We start from the raw sequence: 10,522 nt of genomic DNA, 5'->3' as shown, positions 1-10,522 counted from the left end.
AAATAGAACACTGTCTTAGTTAGGGTTTCTATTGCTGCTATAAAACGCTGTGACCAAAAAGCAAGTTGAAGAGGAAAATGTTTATTTGGCTTAATTTCCGCATTGCTGTTCATTACTGAAAGAAGTCAGGAAAGGAACTCAAACAGGCCAGGATCCTGGTGGCAGGAGCTGATGCAGAGGCCAGGGAGAGATGTTGCTTTTGGACTTGCTTCTCATGGCTTGCTCAGCCTGCTTTTTTATAGAACCCAGGACCACCAGCTCAGGGATGACACTACACTCCATTGGCTGTGCCCTCCCCCATTGATCACTGATTGAGAAAAATAACCTTACAGCTGGATCTCACAGAGGCATTTCCTCAACTGAGACTCCTTACTTTCTGATGACTCTAGCTTGTGTCAAGTTGACACACAAAACCATCTAGTACAATCACTAAGACCAGGAATAAATATATGAAAAGAGGTCTACCAAGAAATCACGAATATTACCATAGATTAGAAGGGAGATAGATGATAAGAAGTCATGTTTAAAAAATACTAAATTTGGCCGGGCGGCGGTGGCGCACGCATTTAATCCCAGCACTCGGGAGGCAGAGGCAGGCGGATCTCTGTGAGTTCGAGGCCAGCCTGGGCTACCAAGTGAGTTCCAGGAAAGGCACAAAGCTACACAGAGAAACCCTGTCTCGAAAAACTAAAAAAAAAAAAAAAAAATAATACTAAATTTGGAGCCAGAGTTATGGCAATTTCAAGTGTTTACTGCACTTGCAAAGGACCTTAGTTCCCAGCACCCATATGGTTGCTCACATTCACCTGTAATTCCAATTCCAGGAGATCTGATGCCCTCTTCTGGCCTCTGTGAGCTTCTTCATGCTCGTGGAGCAGGTAAATTCATTCGAGCATCCATAAATAATAAATGGATCTTAAAAAAACTAATGAGTTAGAGATACCTGTAGAATAAAATGCAAACCAGGTTAGATATTCAAATCTTCTATGGGAGCTGGACAAGTCTCTCATGAATAAAAACAGCTATAAGTTAGGTTGAATGAGAAACAGTGAATGAGAATTTAGGGGAAAGAAAAATAGGAGTGAGAGAGTGGTTCCCTCCTTACAAACATAAAGAGGTTTGATAGAGGAGAATAAAAGGTATGGGCCACAGCATGGATAAGTTTATAAGGAGCCAGACCATGGAGAAGTTATCTTACTCTAAGGACAGATTTAGAGCCTCAAGACACCGGTGACTGTGAGGTACATGAGCCCAAATGATACATCCACAAGGGAAACCATACACTACAGGCTCAATGGACATCTCAGAGAAGAAGGCAGAGAGACTTCATAAGCCAGATTACTGTGAGATTCTGTTTCTAACCAGAAGGAAAGATGAATCCATGACATCTTAATAATATTCTTGCAGAGGACCTAGGTTTGGCTCCCAGCACTGAAATGGTGACTCACAACTATCTATAACTAAAGCTCCAGGGCATCTGAAACCCTCTTTCAGCCTCTGAGGACACCTCACATATGTGACTCACAGACATACATGCAGGCAAAACACTCATACACATATAAATAAATCTTAAAAACAATCGTTGACAGAGCAGTACCAGCATGATGCTATCACCAGTCAACATGCCAATGTGGATGTGGGAAATTCAAGGCCCCACCTCTAGATGAAGAGCTACAGGCAATCAGAGGCTGATGAGAGAGGGAGAATCAATCTTATCTAGGGATGAGTCCTCTGATAGGTTATCCAGTCTCAAGTAATCAGCTCTAAATACATGCACATAAGGGTAACACTCAATAGACTCAGCAGTGTGTGTGTGTGTGTGTGTGTGTGTGTGTGTGTGTGTGTGATAAAACAATAATTAAAGAAGAAGAAGTTATGAATTTGAGAGAGAGAGTGGTGAAAGAGGAACATGGGAGTATCTGGAATGAAAAAAGGAGAGGTGCAAATGAGCAAATACAGTATTTATGTATATAATTATCAAGACTACTTATTTTAAAAGTTTTAAGCCAAAAATCAGAATAAAGGAGATTTGTTCTTAGTGAATATATCCCAAATATTCCATACTTAGTACTACATGAACACTGGTGATTAGAATATTTTTTTTTTTTTTTTTGGTTTTTCGAGACAGGGTTTCTTTGTGTAGCTTTTCGCCTTTCCTGGAACTCACTTGGTAGCCCAGGCTGGCCTCGAACTCACAGAGATCCGCCTGCCTCTGCCTCCCGAGTGCTGGGATTAAAGGCGTGCGCCACCACCGCCCGGCTAGAATATTTTTGATTTATTTTAATTAAACTCTGTCTAGGAAGACATTACTAAGTCAAATGTAGATTAACTGTGGCTAGCAGAGGGAAAACCCATGAAGGTCATGAAACATGGCCCAGAGTGCTGCAAAGCAGGCGACAGCTATGTGAAAAGTTAAGGACAGCAAAAATTGGCCAACTGCTACTGAACAAGGGGAGCAAAATATTGATATTTCTAATAAAGTATGTAGTAATAAATAAAAGTGATAGACATCAGAGATGAGGCAGAGGACAAGGTGTTCTCATAGAAAATATGGAGCAGGATTTTTTAGTTTTCTTAAGATAGCCTTAGCATGTATGAACAACATTAAGAAGGTCATCACAAACTCTCTGGTTGCAGCCTGACGCTATATCTCAACCTAGGATTCTAGCCTATAAGACTTGGAATTCGTAGAATTTAAGGAGGGTGAATTGAGGATAAACAGTGAAGCTTTTCATGCCAAAATAGAGAATGAGAAAAGATCTCAATCATGATTTTATATTATTTTAGTATTAGCAATGAGAGAAAAATACTTTGACAAAGTATTACTTGATAAAATATGCTTTAGATGCCCCACATTTACTTTTAACTTTAAACTTGACTATGATTTTTGTTCTTAGTGGGGAAGTTTCTTCAAATGTAACTTTCTTCAGATATTTCAACATCATCATCTTTTAGAGTTCTTTTTACTTTTTGTTTATTCTTCTCTCATACAATGCGTCCTGACGTCAGCCTCCCCTCCCTCCACTCCTCCCAGTCACCCCACCACCCCATCACCACCTCTCCTCTATTTCCCTTCAGAAAAGAGCAGTCCTCTTAGGGATATGAATCAAACACCAAATAACAAGATACAGTAAGATTAGGCACAAACCCTCATCTCAGCATTGCCTTTTTTGATGCTACATTATTTTAAAAGACACTGCTTTCAAACATTTTTCTTGGCTTTACAATACCTTGTGCATTTAATAATGTTACTAATGTAATTAATAAAATAATTGTTGTATTAAGTATCAAATGGTATTCATTCTCAGTACGTCTCTGCCATCCATGCTGTACTAGTTGATCTCTAATAAAATTATTTTATTCTATTTTTATTTTTATTCTTCTCTCATATATTACATCCTGACCACAGTTTCTCCTCAATCCTCTCTGCCTAGTCCCTCCCCTAGCATCTTCTCTGTCTTCCAGATCTCCTCCTCTTCCTTTTCCCTTCAGAAAAGGGTAGCATTCCCAGGGATATCAGTCAAACATGGCATACAAAATAGAAGTAAAATGAGGCATATCCCCTCATATTGAGGCTGTATGAGGCAACCCAGTAGGAGGAAAAGCATCCCCAAAGCAAGCAAAAGAGTCAGACACAACCCCTGCTTCCACTGTTAGGAGTCCCAAAAGAGGACCAAGCTATGCAAACCATAACATATACAGAAGGCCTAGATCAATCCTGTGAAGTCTTCCTGGTTGTCAGTTCAGACTCTATGAGCCCCTATGAGCCCAGATTAGTTTATTCTGTGGGATTTCTTGAGATGTCCTTGACCCTCTGGCTCCTACACTCCTTCTTCCCCATCTTCTGCAGGACTCCTTGAGCTTTGCTTAATGTTTTGCTATGGGTCTCTGCATCTGTTTCCATCAGTTACTGGATTGAAGCCTTTCTGATGACAATTGGGCTAGACTTCAATCTATGAGTTTAGCAGAATCTCATTATGAATCATTTCATTGACTTTTTTTTGCAAGTCATGTTTGGCCCTGTCCTAGGTCTCTGAGCTATCTAGCCTCCAGTTCCTGGCCCTCCAGGCAGTGTTGGGCATGGTCTCCCTCTCATGGCATGGCTCTCAAGTTAAACCAGTCATTTGCTGGCCACTCCCACAATATTGGCACTACCTTTACCCCAGTATATCTTGCAGGCAGAGCAAATTGTAGGTGGAAATTTTTGTATCTGGGTTGGTGTCCCAATCCCTTCACTGGAAGCCTTGCCTGGTTCATAAGATGGCCAGTTCTGGCTCCATATCTCCCATTATTAAAGGATCACTAGGATCACTCTTGTAGATTCCTGGGACTTTCCACTGCACTAGGTTTCTACCTCTCCAGAAATGCCCCCTCAATTCTAGTAGTCTCTCACAGTACTTGCTCTCTCTATCCTCCCTGCACCTGATCACTCCTATTCCCATCCCCACCCACTCCCAGTCTACACAGGAAATCTATTCTATTTCCTCTTCCCAAGGATATTCATGCATCACCCCCCTTGAGCCCTCCTTGTTACTTAGCCTCTCTGAGTCTGTGGGTTATAGCATGATTATCCTTTACTTTACAGCTAATATCCACAGCTAATGTTTTTCTCGTCATGTTATTCTTAACTCAAACTACCTTCTATAGATCACTGCTTTCTTTGTGACATTTGAGTATAAAAGTACATTGCAAGTGAAGTAAGGTTGTCTATGGTGTTAGACTGTAGTCTGTCCCATTCTTTGAGGTCCTCAGATCTCAGTTCCAGCAGACAATATCTGAATAGGTCAGCAAAAAGTCAACAGTTTTGTATCAGGAATATTTTAGATTTAATGTTTTCTTTGACCGATGAATCAGTGTCTTCTATCATATCTTCTACTCCCAGGATTTTCTCTTCCATCTTTTGTATTCTGTTGGTGATGTTTGTGTCCATAGTTTCTGTTCAGTTACCTAAATTTTCCATCTCCTGGATTTCCACAGTTTGTGTGTTCTTTATTGCTTCTATTTCTGTTTTCAGGTCTTGAACAATTGTGTTTATTTCCTTCACTTGTTTGTCTTTTTCCCTGGCTTTCTTTCAGGGATTTATTTATTTCCTCCCATTATCTGTGTTTTTCTGGAATTTCTTTTAGGGATTTACTTATTTCCTCCAATTGTTTGTGTTTCCTAGATTTCTTTAAAGGTTTTTTTTTTTTTCATTTCCTCTTTAAGGACCTCAGTCATCTTTATAAATTTGATTTTAAGGTAATTTTTCTTGTTCTTCAACTGTGTTGGTATATTCAGATCTTGCTACAGTAGGATAGCTGAGCTCTACTGGTGACATATTGCCCTGGTTATTGTTGATGTTCTTATGCTAGCCTCTATGCACCTGGGTGTGGGGCAATTATTTTTTCCCTGGGTTTCTATTTTCTTTCTGGTGCTCTGGCTTTAGTAGCCTGTGGTTCTGGTGACTGGCATGCCCTCTGGTTCAGTAGAGTACCTCTTTTGGGGTTTTGGCAGCCTATGTGGCATCTGAGCTTCTGGATGCTGGTATTGCCTCTGGGTTCTGGGAACTGGTGTGGCCTCTGGTAGATGAGGGGGCTTCTGCCAGAGTTGTGGGGTGGAATTCTGGGTACCAGCATGGCTTCTGCTGGATTTGTGGCCAGGATACAGAGACAAGAACACGGCTGCTGGGGAAAAGCTGGCCAGGCTCTTGTGAAGTGTTGGCCTCTTGAAGAAGGGGCTGGAGATTATTTCCAAATATGGATTTTTGTTAACTTTGAGAATTTCATATGTTGTGTTTTGATAATATTTATCCATCTCTAGCATTTTCCCAGATCACTCCCATTTTATATCCACCCAACTCTATGTCTATTTAAACTCATCAAGTCTTACTAGTTGCTTGTATATTAATGGGTGTGTGGCCATATGCTGAAGCACTATAGGCCTAACAGTAGCCACGTCTTTTTTACATACTTTGCTCACTCACAGAAGAATGTCAAACAGATGATTTCCAGCATCTATAAATCAACACGTTACCTATTCTAAGCCCCATTAATGTTTTCTGAGTATTCCTGAAATCTCATCATTAATATGGTTTCAATTATACATGGGGAATTATTAAAGCCTTTATAAGATACTTGGTAATAGTAAGCTATAAATGTGCATTAAGAGAAGAGAGCATTCACTAACAGCAACCTTGTATATACAAATGAAGGGTGGAGGATGGGAAGCTATTGCATTTTTTCTCTGCCTTTTCTTGTACAGAAATAATTTCTCTTTCTGATAACCTTTAGCAACTCTACTTCACCAGTATTTTCTATAGTAAGGGGAAAACTGCTTGTTATAATGATTTATATTGACTTTAGTCTTTGTTTGTGAGGTATTAAGTATAATTTCTTAAACAGAGCTAGAGAAATTCTGCAACTGGTTGTCTAGCAAATTAATATTAATAACTATATTTTTGTATTTAGATCAGTGTATACTGTAAAAACACTAAAATAACCATAAATAGCAATAAAACATTGCTTTTAAAAGGCAGCACATAATAACATTTTTTATTTTAGTGAGAATAATTTAATCATTTCTTTCTTCTTTAAAAATAGTATTCACATTTCTTCTATTACACTCAGTTGTGATGTCTCTCTATGTGTCTCTCTTTCTCTCTCCTCTATCTGTTTTTTATCTATTCATCTATCTCTCTATTTATATGTGGATGTAAATGACATAAAGAAAAGAAGACACTAGTAGCAAGAAGATGTGGGTACAGCTTATGTCCACACTATACAGGAATCTGTTAGGCTGTGTTATTTTTGCTCCCATTCAAAAAGCAATGATATAATTTTTGTCTTGTTATAGAGCTTATATTTTTGGCATCAATACCTTGGGTTTTTATTAATTAATTAATTTTTCTCCAGCCTGATTACAGTTTTTCCTCTCTCCCTCCTCTCCTCCTAACCCCCCTCCAACCTCTCTTGGCCACTCCGTTCTCGTCAGAAAGGGCAGGCCTTCCATGGATATCATCCAGCCATGGAATATCAAGTTGCAGTAAGATTAAGCACCTCCTCTCCTATTAAGACTGGACAAGGCAGCCTAATAGGAGAAAGGGTCCCCAAAGTAGATAAAAGAATCAGGAACAGCCCTTGCTACTACTGTTAGGAGTCCCACAAGAAGACCAAACTTCACAACTGTAACATATATACAAAGGGTCTAGGTCAGTCCCATGCAAGCTCTCTGTTGTCAATTCAGTCTCTGTGAGCCCTGATAAGCCCAGGTTAGTTGATTCTGTGGGTTTTCTTGTGGTGTCCTTGGCTTCTCTGGCTCCTGTAATCCTTTCTGCCTTTCTTCATCAGAATTCCCTGTGTTCTGGCTATGGGCCTCTGCATCTGTTTCCATCAGTTGCTAGGTGAAGCCTCTCTAATGACAATTGGGGTAGGCACCTATCTATGAGTATAGCAGAATATCATCAAGGATCATTTCATTGACTTTATTTTATTTGCCAGTCATGTTTGATTCTATCCTATGTCTCTGGGCTGTCCAGCCTCTGGGTTCTGGCCCTCCAGGCCAGGGGTGGGCTCCCTCTCATTGCATGGGTCTCAAGCTGAACCAGTCATTGGTTGGCCACTCCCACAATTTCTGCAATACCTTTAACCCAGTATATCTTGTAGGTAGGATAAATTGGAGGTCAAAAGGTATATAGCTGGATTGATGTCTCAGTCCCTCAACTGGATGTGTTGCCTGCTTAAAGGAGATGGCCATTTCAAGCTCTGTATCCCCTTTTGCTTGGAGTCTTAGCTGGGGTCATGCTCATAGATTTCTGGGAGTTTCCATTGCACTAGGTTTCTGGCTCATCCCAGAGATAGCCCTGATTCCAGTTGTCTTCCCCAGTACTCTCTCCCTCCTGTTTCCATGCCCACCTCCATCTAGGCCCATCCACCTTTGATTTCTATTCTAGTTTCCCTTCACAATGAGATTCACATGACCCTTCCACCCCCGTGAGCCTTCTTTGTTATTTAGCGTCTTTGGGTCTGTGGATTGTAGCATGCTTATTCTTTATTTTACAGCTAATATTCACCTACAAGTGAGTACATACTTATGTTTGTTTTTCTGGGTCTGGATTATCTCACTGAGGATGTTCTTTCCTAGTTCCATCCATGTGCCTGTGTATTTAATGATGCCATTGTTTTTAACAGCTAGTTAATACTCCATTGTGTAAATGTACCACATTATATTTATCCAGTCTTTAGTTGAGGAACATCCAGGTTGTTTCCAGTTTCTGGCCACTACAAATAAAGAGTCTATGAACATAGCCGGGCAAGTGTCCTTGTGGTATAGTAGAACATGGGTATATAGCTGAGCCCTGAGGTGGGTCAATTCTCAATTTTCTGAGGTACCACCATATCGTTTTCCTTAGTAGTTGTACAAGTTTGCACTCTTACCAGCAATGTCAGAGTGCTCACCTTGCTCCACATTCTCACCAGTAGGAGCTGTTGCTTATGTTTGTAATCTTAGACATTCTGACAGGTGTATGATGGAATCTCAGTTTGTTTATATGGTGTATTACATTGACAGATTTTCCTATGTTGAACTATCCCTGCATTTCTGGGATGAAGCCTATTTGATCATGGTGGGTGATATTTTTGATGTGTCCTTGGATTAGGTTTGCAATTATTTTCTTGAGTATTTCTGAATCAATGATCATGAGAAAAATGGTTCATAATTCTCTTTCTTTGTCGAGTCTTTGTGTGATTTGGGTGTCAGGGTAACTGTGACCTGATAAAATGCATTTGGCAATGTTACTTCTGTTTCTAATTTGTGGAATAATTTGAGGAGTACTGGTATTAGCTCTTCGTTCAAGGTCTGGTAGAATTCTCCCCTATATTAACACTCTGAGGTTTTCATGACTGCAAGACCTCTGAGGTTTGGTATGCAAATGTTACCTCAGTGGTTCCAAGTACCTGTGTAGCCTCTGGGGTACTGGGTACCTGCCTGATCTCTGAGATTCCTAGTATTGCATGGCCTCCAGTATAGAGAAGTTTCTGTGGAAGTTGTGGACTAGGATGTGGAGCTTAGGGGTAGAGGTGAATTGTTGGTTGTTGGGCCAGCTTTAGGTAGTGTTAGCTGGCTGTACTCAATGTCTTACCTTGGATCTCTAGAACTGATCTGGCCTCAGTAAAGCAAAAGTCTTCTGCTAAAGTTGTGGGCTGCAATATGATGCTCAGGGGGAGGGAGTTCTGTTGGGGGATGTTGTTAGGGCTTTAAGGAGTGTTAGCAGGACATGTGTGGTGTCTTATCTTGGGTCCCTAGATCCATCCTAGCCTCTGGTAAAGCAGAAGTATTCTACTGAAGTTGTGGGCAAGAATATGAAGTCCATAGAATGGGGTCAATAACATATTTTGTTTATATGGTTTTATCATTAAAGTTTTCAGGAAAAGCCAGACTCATATGCTACAACAGAGCTTCAAGGCAACTTCACTAAGGAGATCATGTGATAGAAATGTAGCTCAACAACAGAGAACTGCAGTATGATCTGTAGCATAAGAAAAATTACCTGAGGGAGAAGAATGAAAAGGAAGTGAGGGACAAAGCCAAAATGAAACAAACAAACAAAAAGCAAAGACAAAACCAAGCAAAAGAAGCCCTAGTGTTGACTAATGACTGTCTATTCCTTATCTAAGGAACCAACTTGCTTTTTCACAATTATTTTGAAGAAACACATCATCTTAAGAATCAAAGTAATATAAAATAAATTACATGAACCCATTTGTGCATGCCACACCTAGTGTTAAGACTTACAGTTATTTTAAGTATGCTTAAAACAACGAGCAGTTATTCAAAACATCCTAACTAACATGAATAGAGGAATCCTAGGAGGTTCCACCCATAGATGAAAAGGCAAGGGCAATTAATGACTGCTGTGAGAGAGGAAGAATAAGTCTTCTCCAAGAAGGAGAACTGATAAGTTAGATATAAGATATTTGATAACTTAATCAACACTTTATCAATTCCCAAGAAATTGGCTCTGAATTATCTAGGTTTTATGTTTATATTTATATCTAGCAGTAACAATTAGGGAATAGGGAACATGAGAAGGAATAGGGAGATACAGGAGGAACTAGAGGAAGGTGAAGGAGGGAGGAATTGATAAAAATACAATTATATATGAAATTCTCAAATAACAAATTAAAACTATCTAAAAATAAAAAGTTCTGAAACTTTTCAAGATATTAATGGATTTTTTTCTGTTAAAATTTTGCTATTTTGAGAATGTGTGACCTGACATACAGAATGGACTTTTATCAAATGCTTAATTAACAGATTTAACATTCATTACACATGTATAAACTACTACTGAAAAAGACAATGGTTTCAGTTAATGAAAACCAACAACTCAGGAGTTACGCTGATGTTCCTAACACCAAAGTTAGAATGACAAATACACCACGACAAAAATACCTGCAAATATTAAGAAAACAAAGATGAATGTGAACTCAAAACAAATAGCATTTAGCTTATCACTAAAATGAAGGGTTCTTACCATGTAATGAAG

The sequence above is a fragment of the Peromyscus leucopus genome, chromosome 16_21, assembly GCF_004664715.2.
Source record: "Peromyscus leucopus breed LL Stock chromosome 16_21, UCI_PerLeu_2.1, whole genome shotgun sequence".
NCBI lineage: Eukaryota > Metazoa > Chordata > Mammalia > Rodentia > Cricetidae > Peromyscus > Peromyscus leucopus.
This window is presented reverse-complemented; position numbering follows the sequence as displayed.